The 13,935-nt window shown below is 44.0% G+C and overlaps 1 long non-coding RNA gene and 1 other non-coding gene across 2 annotated transcripts; both read left to right on the top strand.

The window, feature by feature from the left end:
- The first annotated feature begins 7,893 nt into the window (after window positions 1–7,893).
- Window positions 7,894–9,045, top strand: LOC123049806 (uncharacterized). Its single transcript, XR_006423654.1, has 4 exons — window positions 7,894–7,933; window positions 8,033–8,080; window positions 8,246–8,321; window positions 8,931–9,045. It is a non-coding gene; the product is annotated as an uncharacterized lncRNA (long non-coding RNA).
- A 1,114-nt stretch (window positions 9,046–10,159) lies between these two features.
- LOC123056402 (U2 spliceosomal RNA) lies at window positions 10,160–10,351 on the top strand. The gene has a single exon (XR_006426779.1). It is a non-coding gene; the product is annotated as a U2 spliceosomal RNA (small nuclear RNA).
- The last annotated feature ends 3,584 nt before the right edge of the window (window positions 10,352–13,935 follow it).

Here is a 13,935-nt window from a genome sequence, read left to right as displayed (position 1 = left end):
AAAGATGTGCTACTTTTATTAACACATGGTCCACCTTACACTTTCATAAAGTTTCTTGGGACCCCATGCTATAGCTAGCTACAACACATTTCTCTTTCTCTTCTTCTCACTCCTCCAACTCGGCAAAAATATAATATTTAAATCCTTATAAACCGCTTACATCACCTTAGTTACTAGGACATGATCTGCGTCCATGTGTTGATTCTCGTGCACCAGGCAGCGCAGTCCGAGCTGCTTCGTCGGTTTCCATCATGCCAGGCATATATTGTCCCGCAGTACCTATGGGCATCAGCATGGCACCTGGACGGTTCGGGTATGGGTAATGCTCGACTAAACCCGCACCCGTCCCAATATTTTGCACCCAAACCCGTACCCTTATTACCCACACCCCGGGTTTCATATTGTTCCCATGCCCATACCCGGTTAGGTGTGGGTATTGGGTAATACCCGCATGTAAAAATACCCATCTCGGTCTTCACTTTTTGCCATGTATATTTTCAGCATTTCAGTATGTAAAACACAATATTTCAGAATGTATATTTAGCATTTCAGTACATATAAGCAACATTTCAGCATTTCAGCAAATGGATCCCAACGTTTAAACATATATATTTCAGCATTTCAGCACATGGATCTCAATGTTTAACCATATATATTTCAGCATTTCAGCACGTATACACAACATTATAGTATTTTAGCAAATATATTTTAGCATTTCAGTGTCACATTTCAGCATTTTAGCACATAAACATGTCACATTTCAGGATTTGAACATAAATTTCAGCATTTCAGCGCGCACACACACAGTCATTTCAACCACTTTAGTGAATGCGGGTAGGCGGTACGCGGCCTTCCCATACCCGTACCTGGCTTACATAATGGATACTTTTTTTTCTATTTACAAATTTATGGGTATTTAACTTTTCCAAACCCTTACCCTAATAGGGTTTTTACCCGTCGGGTTCACGAGTAGCGGACAACCATTGCCATGTTTATGTGGGCATAGCTTTGTTGTCGCCGTCGACGCTATGTGGGCATGGCCTCATGGATGTGATTACATTGTGAAGGAATGATCGGTGGTAGCCTTCCTTCCAATGCACTGGTAGGTTGGTACTGCCTGATTTTGCGAAGATGTACGGACACTAGGTCGGCTACACATTGACCAAATAGACATATAAGAGCATCATCAGTGTGTAGAGCCAGCACTGCCTCTAATAAACATTGACCAAATACACATTAATGTTCTTAATTTTTTTGGAATCACCGTAAATTTGAAAAATGTTAACACAGTATAAATTTTTTGCTACAGTAATTTTAAAATGTTGATAGCATTCAAAATTATTCATGAAAGTTAGAAAAATTCACGTGTTTCAATAAAATGTATGTGTTTTTCTTAATAAAAAGTCGTGTAATTCAAATAGAAGTTTTATCATTAAAAAATGTTATATTTAAAAAATGTTCAAGCATTTCAAAAATATGTTTGTGACTTTAATAAAAGTGTTTATAGCGTAAAAATGTATGTATAATTTTTAAAAATGATTTGTATCAGTAATGGCCGGCCTAGTAGCACACTCACCGTAGGCGAGGCCGTTGTCCATCTCGCGTAGGGCGAGGCATAGCTTTCCCAGAGGTTGTTTCACTGGTCAGCACTGAAACCCATAACTTAACCGATCAGGTCTGACCCAAACGAGCGAGGGGATACCCAAGGCCCTACGTGCCGTGGACTTCTCAACAAAGTCCACAACATTGTGGTTTGCAAAGAAAAGAAAAAAGTTTCGTGGACTTCTGGTTTGGTGCACCGAGCCGTCGAACCTATTTTTTGCGAAGCGATCCATTGAACCTGTGAGAGGGGAGTGGAAGTGGAAGAGGGGAATGGATGGGAGAGGGCAGGATTTATAAAATTGGGGATGAACATATTTAGTACTTCTATCATCCCTTCTCCAGTGAATTTAATATACTTAAGATTATTTTAGAAATCACCGTGAATTTGAAAAATGTTAACACGGTAATTTTTTTTGATAGAGTAGTTTAAAAATGTTGATAGCATTAAAAGACTATTCATGACAATTAAAGAAAACACACATTTCAATCAAATGTTGTGAACTTTTAATAAAATCATGTAATTCAAATAAATGTTTTTATCATTGAAATATATATGTTACATTTAAAAAAATCATGCATTTCAAAAATATTATGATATTATATAAAGTGTCTACACTGCATAAAAAATGTCCCTATAGTTAAAACAAATGTTTTGTATCATTCAAAGGATACTTTCAACATGTATTTGAAAATGCTTAAGATGTATTCTAAAAAGTGTTCAAAACATGCATTTCAAAAAATATTAATAATTTATTTCAAAAAAATTGGTGTGTATATTTTTTTTATATCTATACCTACTATTACAGGAGGTGTTATTCTTGGTTTCGTCCCGCTTCATTTGGTCCCGCTTCAATTAATTTCACGTACGCTATTTGGTTTCGTTACTTGCCACCCATTTTGGCCCAAAGGAGGAAGCCCACATGACAGCGCACTGTGGCCCAGGTCCGGTGAGCTAGCAAAAAAAATAAAAAAAGCCGATGGAAGGGTTCAATCTCATAACCTGCCAATCGGCCACGTATAGTTTGTCCAACTGACCCGACTAGAGATATGGGATGATTTTTTTTTCCGTTCCAACGCACGGGCCTTTTTGCTAGTGCATACAAAAAATGTACAGTGTACAATGTGTATGAAAAAAAACCTACATCAGAACATATGTTGAAAAAGATTAATCATGTATTTGAATGTTAAACATGTATGAAAAAAGTTCTTGACGTAGACTAAAAATGTACAATATGTATGAAAGATATAGAAATATATTGAAAAAAGAGGAAACCAGTGAAAACTGAGAAAAAACCATACAAAAAACTCACACTGGTGCTACATTAATGGGCCGACCCAGTAGGATGCTCATCGGAGGCGAGACCGAGCTCCGTCTCGCGATGGGCGAGACATAGCTCCGGCGGAGGTTGTGTCATTGGTCATAACTGAAACCGAAACCGCTAATTCAGGAGTATTCCTTCCAAAGATCACTTCCACCTTTCCGGGTGCGCCACTTGTCACAAACTTAAAGTTTTCCCTTTTTCGTATATCCATTTATTCAAATTGTTTATGTACTAAACTGTGCGTTCAAATCTCGAACCATTTTCACCATTGGATTCCTCTCGGCGAGATCTTCAAAACTAGATCCCATATTGATAGGTCTTGACAATTTTTTTTCATGAAAAAGGATGAAAAACCACAATGGGAGCACGGTTTTTTTCTTTTCTGAATGTAGTTTCCAAGAGGCATGACCATGCCTCTCGCGAAAGCAAATCCGTGTCTCTCGCAGAAGCAAAACCTTGCCTCTCATGAAAGGAAAAAAAAGAAAGCACATTTTTCTGCGCCTCTCGCGAAAGCAAAACCATGCCTCTTGCGAAAGGGAAAAAAAGGAAAACGAGTTTTTTTTCATTTCTGAGAGGCACGGCCGTGCCTCTCGTGGAAGAAAATTCGTGCCTCCCACAGAAGGAAAAAAAAGAGAAAATGCGTTTTTTTTCGTTTTCGAGAGGCACCGCTGTGCCTCTCATGGAAGCAAATCCGTACCTCTCGCGAAAGCAAAAAGAAAAAGAAAAACACTTTTTCTTTTCTTTTCCGAGAGGCCCGACCATGCCTCTCACAGAAGCAAAAAGAAAACATATTTTTTTCTTTTTCGAGAGGCACGGTCATGCCTCCCGTGAAAGCAAACAAACACGTTTTTCGCGTAATTTTCCCCCGATTTTGTTTTGTCAAAAAGTCAAGAAAGACCGGTGAAAACCGAAAAGCAAAAGAAATAATCATCTAAAAAGGCAAAAACGCATGCGAAAAAATAAAAATAAAATAAGATCCCGGGGAGCGCTCAGAGCACGTCTAAGGGCGTGCTCTCAGCCCACCCCAAGTGACCCTTGAAGGCTCCCAAGCGCTCGTGAATTAGTTGATCTCGAAACGGAAACCCATATAACCCCAACGGAAAAACTAACGCCCACACGTTTGGCATCTTGCACATTGCCCACACGCCTCCATCACCACTCATTTTACAACGTATGAACAAATGACATCAGCAGGAATCTCTTTAATTTTCGGCTTAAAAATGATTTCTCTCCTAATTAAAAAATCGAATTAAAAATTCATTTTCACCATTAAATCCGTCTCGACGAGATCTTCAAAACTAGACCCCATGTTGATATGTTTCGATGAAATTTTTTTCTGCCCAAAGTTGTCATGATGTTTACACTATAGTTGCCATATTGCTTAAACTAAAGTTGCCATGTGGCAATTTTAGTTTGTAGAGCATGGCAATTTTAGTTTTTTGATGATGGCAATTCCAGTACTTTGACCATGAAAATTAATTTTTATATGAACCATGGCAATTTTAAGTGCATGTATCATGACAATTTTAGTTTATGGTTCATGGCAAGTCTATTTCTTAATTCCTTGTTTTATAATATGTCAAAATTTACTAAATGTCGAAGAAAATAGTTGAAACATATCATGGCAACTTCAGTGTAAACACCATGGCAATTCACGTGCAATATACATGGCAACTTTTAACCCCCAAAAAAATTCATTGAAATATATTAATATGAGATCTAGTTTCGAAGATCTTGTCGTGAGGGATTTAATGATGAAACAGATCTTCAATCGAATTTTTTATTTAAAAGATAAAACATTTTTAAAAACTGAAAATTCAAAAAAATTCTCACATATATGCATGCAGTGACGTGGCGCAGTCTGTGTGTGCGCGAATTTCGCTCCCATCATGCGTAACGGAATACCCACGGCCCTACGTGTGTGCTGTGGACTTGTGGTTTGGTGCGCCGAGCCGTCAAACCATTTTTGTTTTTGTTTGGCGAACGGAGCCGTTGAGCCTGGGAGAGGGAAGTGGAAGGGGAAGGGGAGGGATGGGAGAGGGAGGAGAACCGGAGAAGAACGGGGTACGTACCCCAGGATTTATATACCGGGGGGCGGGCGCGATCATCAGCCCCAGCAATCCAAAGCCCCAAATCGGCACTTCGTCGCGATGAAGTTCTCCGGCCCCCGGTGCGGCTCCGGCAAGCCCAAGCGCAAGCGCAAGCCCTCCTCCGTGCGGCGTTCCCTGGAGTACCCATGCGTGTCGCGGCTCCGTCGCCGCCGCCTCCTCGCCTTCCTCTCGCGCCACGGCTTCAGCTCCACCTTCCAAGCGTACGTATCAGTACCATCACCACGCCTAAATCCCCTCGGCTTCTTCGCGTCGCTCTGATGAGATCAATCCTTTGCACGTGCGCGCTCGATCCAGGTTGCTCCAGGAGACGGCCGTGTTCTTCAGCGTGGAGCACCTGGAGCGCCTCGCGAGGCAGGGCCAGTGGGACGACGCCATCAAGTACGTCGTCCGCTTCGTGCCAAAGGTCGACGCGATGCTCGGCGAGGAGGGGAGGCTCCTCTTCAGCTTCATCAACCTGCACAGAACCATCCACTCCATCTCCATCGGTACGCCGCACGGCGCCCTTATGACTGAGTTTTACGAGCGCGACCTCAGCAAGTATCCCAACGCCCCCTCCGGCGCCGTCAGGCGCACCCGCTTGCTCTCGGCCTTGCACCGCAACGAGAAGCTCAGGTGAGGGATTCTGCATGCAAGTACGTGGAAGCGTGTAGCATAGATAAATCTTCAGGTTTTGAACATCTCCTCCTCTGATACAGGGCTGTCATCGACTGGCAACTCGAGAGGGACAGGGCTGCGGAGATTGTCAAGGATTTGATCGCCAAGACCCCCGAGTTCAGTGACCTGCTGCGGTTGCCCAACTGCCGAGATAATCCACACAACATTCTCCCCATCCGGTCCTGCAGCAGGTATATACGCTGCTTCTTCCTAGTACTGAAATCCGAATCCCAGTAAAGTGTGCGATTGGTTTTAAGTTTTGCCGGCCACTGTTCTGACTTATTGTACCTTGTGTCTATAATCTCTAGTTCTCATCGGAGGCGTCACAGGAAGGAAGGAGGACGAATTCCAGCTTCCGATCTTACCAAAACCTATCTCCGGAAGAAGAGGAGGTACTCTTTGGCTCTCATGTCTCTGGTTTCTAAAGCATCAGATCCAGACACTCATGCAATGTGCTTTGCTTTGTCCAGCCTGCTGCTATCTTCAAGTCACTTTGAGGAGAGTTCTTTAGGTATATTGTATCTTATGATCTTCCTTACAAGTTACAAGCATCATTCTTAAACTGCATGATTAATCAACATGATTCGTATTTATAAGCAAGTTTCTCACTGTCAGGGTTATCATGCAAGGGATCAGCCTTGCTGGCGGATATTATCGGTAAACTTCTTTAATTTCCCCCGCGTCTTCCTGTTGTTAACTTCCTGCTTTCACTTACATGCTATTTGTATAGTGCTATTTCTTCTCTCCTAATTGTCTACTAATAGTGACTGGAACTTCTTTTACTATCCAGATGAATCTGTAAAAGCTGGCATGTGCCGGGTTGTTCAAGATGGGCATCCTTTCGAAGATTCCTGCAATGAAGGTAATTATGCATTTATTTATTTTTGCTCCAAGATATCACACACTAGAGAATAGTAACTGAGATTGATGGACCTGACTCCCTACTGGCCACCTGCCCAACCTCAGCAATCCGCAAACGCAAGCGAGAGTCATCGGCATCTTGTAACCTTGGAGTGATGGAGGTCTCCAGCTCCACCAGGCACAAGCGAGTGCGGCGTTCACCGGAGTACCCCTGCGTGTCTCGGCTCCGCCACCGCCGCCTTCTCGCCTTCCTCCAGCATCGCGGCTTTCACTCCACCTTCAAAGCGTAGGAAGACCACTCCTAAATTAATTTCCACAGTTTCTTTTTTTGCTACTAGCACATTTCTGTGTGGTTCTGATCAACCCTTTGCACGTACGTACGCCCATTCAGGTTTGTCCAGGAGACGAACGTGTTCTTCAGCATCGCCCACCTGAAGCACCTCGTTTTCCTGGGCCAGTGGGACGAAGCCATCAACTATGTCTACCGCTTCGCACCGTCCGCCGAAATGCTTGGCGACGTGGGCAATGTCCTCCTCAACTTCCTCCACACGCTCAAAGTCCTCAACTGCATGGCCACTGCCAGCCCGTGTGGAGTTCTGCTGGTGGAGCTGGAGCATTGTTTTAGCAGCCTCAGGAAGTACCCCAACTCTCACCTCGACGCCGTGAGACTCAACAAGATGTTTCTGGCCATGCACCGCAGCAAGGAGCTTCGGTGACTGATTCATATCTACCTCTATATCAGTTGACATGATTCTGCATCCAGTGTAGCATCAAATATTTTCAAGTTCTGAACATCTCTTGCTGTAATGCAATACAGGGCCTCCATCAGCTGGCATCATGTGAGGTACAAGGCTGCGGAGATTGTCAAGGATTTGATCGCCAAGACTCCTGAATTCAATGACCTGCTGCGGTTGCCCGACTGCCGAGACAGGCCACATGACATTCTCCCCATAGGATCCTGGTATGTTCCTACCACTTCAAATTCTCACTCTTGTTCTGAACCCACTCCATCTAGTCATCATGCTATTGAATTCATGCTCCAGCCAATTCATCCAAAAGTCCGAACTGATGAAGAGAGACGGGCAATATATTTCTACACACGCCTTGCTCCATTTCAACAAGTGTGTGATTGATTTTCAGTTTCAGTTGTAATTGATGTGTCTATACCCTTTATTAGTTCTCACCGGAGGCATCACATAAAGGAAAAAGGCGAGTTCCAGCTTCTGAACTTGCCAGACTCTACCTTCAGAAGAAGAGGAGGTACACTAAAACTAAAGCATTGTTTGGTTTGCGGTCTCTGGTTTTTAGCATCCAGAAGATAATGTATGCTCTTTGCTTTATCTAGCCTGCCATCTTCAAGTCAATGCGAGGGAACTTCTTTAGGTATAATGCTCAATAGTATCGTATTATCTGACTCGCATACTATAGTAAATGATTTATCAATACAATTTTGTAATTACAAGTATCCTTGTTCATTGTCAGGGGAACCATGTAAGGCATCATTATCAACCTGGCTGGTGGATATTGTTGGTAAACTTTTTTCCCCTCCGACTTCCCTGTTGTTAATTTCTTCTTTCAGTTACAAGCTATTTTTACTAGGAGTATTATATTTCCAGTTTCCAATTTGTTTGTGTAGTTTGCTTCTTTTCTCTGTCAATTATATATTCATGATGTCTGGAACTTCTAAATATCCAGATGAATCTGTGAAAGCTGGTATACACCGCCGAGTTGTTTGACAAGAGCACCCATTAGAAGATTCCTGCAACGAAAGGTAACATTAAATCTATTTGTTTATTTTTTTCCATGAAATTTTTCTAGTTAATCCCACTTCTGCATAGGGTTTTCTTAACTGACGTTTGACCATTCCTCCCCTTTTAATTTTAGTCCCACATTGTCATATGAGGTAGCCAACTGTAACAAATGTAAAGTTGGTGTCTTGTACTCACTTTGCCTTTGCTACTAATTAGTATTGTACCTCACATCATACTTGCTACAAGCTGTGATCATCTTCTTGTTATTTGTTCGTCCTTTTATGCTGTTGCTACTTTGTAAACCATCCTAGATTTACCCTTAGGAGTAGTACCATCTTGTGGCCTATGCACCCGTACACTTCATGTTAAATACTGTTACACCCTTTACCGTTAGCTTCCTAATTTCCTTAGCCTTGAGTCCCCCATTCAATGTTCCATTTGTTAATCGATTATTTTTTCTTTTACTTATGGATATTCTGCATCAAAGAGAAGGGCTAGCTGATGCGGCTTTACGATATAAGATGTATGATACTTTGATATGTATAAAATTTAATTAAATGATTTGATACTGCCTCTGAATATTGTGTAAGAAAATTGACTAACTTCGCCTCTCTTTCTTTTCGCCACAGCTTGCTACAAGCAGTGGCATTGCAACTCTCATTAAAATCCTGAGCTCCTGGTCGAGTGCTGGTCACGGTGTTTCCACTTGTGCTTCTCAGTCTCAGCTGAGGGACATCTAATTAGCAGAGGGCAAGTGTTAGATTATTATTAGCTTGAGTAATGTTAGTCGCTTGGTTTGCAAGTTCAACTTGATCTGTAAAACTATTTACTACTATTATGTCGCCATACATGCTTGTGGGTGCAGACTACCTTATTCAAGACGCTTTTGCATCGAGTCCAACTTCATATTCCCTCCATCCGGAATTATTTGTTGCTCAAATGGATTTATCTAACACTAAAATAGTGGGATACATCTATTTGAGCGACAAGTAATTTGAGACGGAGGGAGTATGTTAAAACTGTTACAACTATGTCATCATGCTTAGAGCATCTCTAACACATTCCCAATAAGATTTTAGAGGAGGAAACTAGTCAGCTAGCCACACCTAACCGAACCTTCAAACGGTTGGAGGAGGATAATTTTTACTCCTCAACTACAAAAGTGAGCCCAACTCTACTAAATTTACTTGGCCGCGCCTTCGAGAGCAAAAGTTTCGCCCCCTCTCATCCCGCCCGTGCGGCCACCACTTTCCGCCGCAGCTGCCTATTCTTGCTATAGCCACCACTGATGCCTACGATTATGGCCGGCAGTGGCGGAGCCAGAAACTCAATGTAGAGGGGGCCAAACTAGTCATATAATGTTAGACTGGGCCAAATCAACTAAATCTTGCTAATTTTCTCAGATAAATAGAGGATTAAGAGCAGTAATACATGTGTTGGTGAGAGCTTGCCCCTGCCACTGCTGTCCGGGATGGAGAGGCAAGACCCTTTCGCGCCGGTGGAGCAAATCCCACTCTTGACCTATCTAGTCCGTTGTCAAACTTTCCGATGAACCAGTAAGTTGTCTTCATGATCACCATGTTACAAGTGACCTTTGAGCAACCCCAAAGCTCACCGTACGGAAGTGACCACGATACTCGCATGGTCTAAGGAGCAAAATCACACGTTAACACTCCGTGTTATTATAATTAATTATACATGAAATTACTCAATTCATAGTAGACAAATTTGGGTCGATTCAATATGATTGTTCTTCCAATGTCATAATCTCAATGTTGTTTTAGGACTATCATCTGGCTAAGAGCCAAGAGTCACTCGAGGAGGTTACAAAAGGAGGGGCACACTTATGTTTCAAACCATACTTTCTCGACCTTTTTGCTAAGATGAAGTGTAACATCCGTTCTTGTTAGTTTAATATCTGATATATGGACCATCGTGTCCATATGATATTAATTTATTGTGTGGGAGAGGATCTATATATGAGCCTGGTACATGGGTTCTCACGTATTGGTCCAAACGTTGCACTACTACTAGAGCCAGAGCATCTCAATCCAACATAAAAGTAAAAATAAAATCTTAAAAAATATGTAAATATTCACTTGAAAAAAATATTAATCCAACCATCAATATCAGAACATATTTCTAACGAGGTCTAAATTCATATGTTAGTTCATACAAGGTAACCGACGTTCGGTATGTCGCAACATTGACCTGGGTGCTCTAGCATCGAAAAACCATGATATACCAACCCCTCCCCTTCCCCCTTCCCCCAATTCAGGTTTATAAGTTATATGTAAACAAGTTCGCGTGGTTGTATTCACATTTAGAAGAATGGTATCATTTGTAAGCTACATAACTCAAACGACGGATTCCCTTGCAGAACGCCGGTGAAGCCATGGCCTCCCCCCCCCTCTGTTTGTTTCTCAGGTGGAGGGGAGGATCTTGTTTCGCTTCCATGGTGTTTGTGTAGATATGGTCTATGTTGGGAAACGTAGCATGCTTTCAAAAAAATTCCTACGCTCACGCAAGATCTATCTAGGAGATGCATAGCAACGAGAGGGGGAGAGTGTGTCCACATACCCTCGTAGACCGAAAGAGAAAGCGTTTGACAACGCGGTTGATGTAGTCGAACTTCTTCTCGTTCCAACCGATCAAGCACCGAACGTACGGCACCTCCGAATTCTGCACACGTTCAGCTCGATGACGTACCTCGAACTCTTGATCCAGCAAAGTGTCGAGGGAGAGTTCCGTCAGCACGACGGCGTGGTGACGGTGATGGTGAAGTGATCCACGTAGGGCTTCGCCTAAGCACTACGAAGATATGACCGGAGGCGTAAACTGTGGAGGGGGGCGCCGCACACGCCTAACAATGTTTGTTGTGTGTTCTAGCGGTGCCCCCCCCGCCACATATATATAGGTTGGAGGGGAGGAGTGGCAGCCAAGGGGGCGCCCCAAGTAGGAGGAATCCTACTTGGGGTCCTCCCAATTCGGCCTCCCCCCTTTCCTATTCCTATTCGGACTAGGAAGGGAAGAGGGGGAAGGGGGAATCTTATTCCCTTTTTCCTTTCCTCCTTCCCCTTTCTTTCTCCAATTTGGCCAGCCCATATGGGGGGCGCACCAGCCCCTTTGTGGCTGGTGTGTTTCCCCTCTTGGCCCATAAGGCCCATATCTTTTGCCGGGGGTGCCCGGAACCCATTCTGGTGACCCGATAAGTACCCGGTTCTTCCCAGAACACTTCCGGTGTCCAAATACCATCGTCCTATATATCAATCTTTACCTCTCGACCATTTTGAGACTCCTCGTCATGTCCGTATCTCATCTGGGACTCCGAACAACATTCGGTAACCAAATCACATAAATCATATAATAACAAATCGTCATCGAACGTTAAGCGTGCGGACCCTACAGGTTCGAGAACTATGTAGACATGACCGAGACACCTCTCCGGTCAATAACCAATAGCGGAACCTGGATGCTGATACGTCTCCAACGTATCTATAATTTTTGATTGTTCCATGCTATTATATTATCCATCTTGGATGTTTTATATGCATTTATATGCTGTTTTATATGATTTTTGGGACTAACCTATTAACCTAGAGCCCAGTGCCAGTTTATGTTTTTTTCCTTGTTTTTGAGTTTTACAGAAAAGGAATACCAAACGGAGTCCAGTTGACGTGTGAAAGGATCGATATCGTTGACTAGAGGGGGGGGGGTGAATAGGCAACTAACAATTTTTAGCTTTTCTTTACCAAATTAAACTTTGCATCAAAATAGGTTGTCTAGATATGCAACTAAGTGAGCAACCTATATGATGCAATGACAACAAGCACGCAAGCAAGTAAGAGATATAACACGAGTAAACTTGCGTAAGTAAAGGAACGAGATAACCAAGAGTGGAGCCGGTGAAGACGAGGATGTGTTACCGAAGTTCCTTCCTTTTGAAGGGAAGTACGTCTCCGTTGGAGCGGTGTGGAGGCACAATGCTCCCCAAGAAGCCACTAGGGCCACCGTATTCTCCTCACGCCCTCACACAATGCGAGATGCCGTGATTCCACTATTGGTGCCCTTGAAGGCGGCGACCGGACCTTTACAAACAAGGTTGGGGCAATCTCCACAACTTAATTGGAGGCTCCCAACGACACCACAAAGCTTCACCACAATGGACTATGGCTCCGCGGTGACCTCAACCGTCTAGGGTGCTCAAACACCCAAGAGTAACAAGATCCGCTAGGGATAAGTGGGGGGAATCAAATTTCTCTTGGTGGAAGTGTAGATCGTGGCCTTCTCAACCAATCCCGAGCAAATCAACAAGTTTGATTGGCTAGGGAGAGAGATCGGGCGAAAATGGAGCTTGGAGCAACAATGGAGCTTTTGGGGGAAGAGGTAGGTCAACTTTGGGGAAGAAGACCCCCTTATATAGTGGGGGGAACAAGCCAACCGTTACCCCCACTTCTGCCCCGGAGAGAGCGGTACTACCGCTGTGACAGCGGTACTACCGCTTGCCACTGCGGTACTACCGCTCCTCCTCGCGGTACTGCCGCTTGGCCCACAGCGGTACTACCGTGGTGGGAGGGCGGTACTACCGCATACGAGCGGTACTACGGCCCCCCGCTGCCGCGGCCAGTACCGTAAAACCCGACACGAAAAAGAGCCCTCGAATCGAGGCGGTACTAGCACGAGACCACCGCGGTACTACGGCTGGGGGCTACTAGCGGTACTACCGCTTGTAGCACCCAAGCGGTACTACCGCTCCGTCCCGCGGTACTACCGTTGGGACCAGAGAGAGCACACAGTTGGGGGCTACCAGCGGTACTACCGCTCCAGAGCGGTACTACCGCTTGTAGCACCCAAGCGGTACTACCGCTCCGGCCCGCGGTACTACCGCTGGGACCAGAGAGAGCACACTGAGAAGAGAAACGAGCCCATCATCGAAACGGAAAGGCTCGGAGGGAGGGGCAAAGGAAGTGTACGTGATGATTCCGCCCTAGCCTTTCCAAAACGGACCCCGTCTTGATAGTACGGTGATCCCTATGAAACTAGTCCACCAAACTAATCCGAAAGGACTACACCGTCTTCGCTTCAAGCTCCGAGGGGAGGGAATCGTCTTGTGCCAAAAGGATGAATCTCTGAAAAACACTCAATGCACATGATTAGTCCGTAAAAGCATTGTCATCAATCACCAAAACATCTTAGGGATAAATATGCCCTTACAATCTCCCCCTTTTTGGTGGATTGATGACAATACGGGATTTGCACAACTGGGAAAAGACAAAGGACATAAGCAAACCCCAAATCTCTAAAATATAGACGGGCTCCCCCTAGATGTGTGCCATCAAGATAAGTGCTTTGGACTGCACGACACACATACTAGGATCAACACTCCCCCTGTATTTTAGAGACCAACAACCTAAGCGAGATACAAGATAGCAGGATATATGACATAATGAAGCATGTAACTCATGAGATATCAAATGACTAGAGACAAAGATAAATATATGATAAGGATAGGGTAGCATATGTCTCACACCATATGACTTGAACTAAGGTCTCACTGAACACAAAACCAAGCAAAACACAAGGTAGCACACAACGAAAGCACAAAGGCAAAGACACACTCGCAACACAACGACG

Source organism: Triticum aestivum, chromosome 2D (assembly GCF_018294505.1).
Source record: "Triticum aestivum cultivar Chinese Spring chromosome 2D, IWGSC CS RefSeq v2.1, whole genome shotgun sequence".
NCBI lineage: Eukaryota > Viridiplantae > Streptophyta > Magnoliopsida > Poales > Poaceae > Triticum > Triticum aestivum.
Note: the sequence above shows the minus strand (reverse complement) of the source record. Positions and strands in the feature narration are given on the sequence as shown.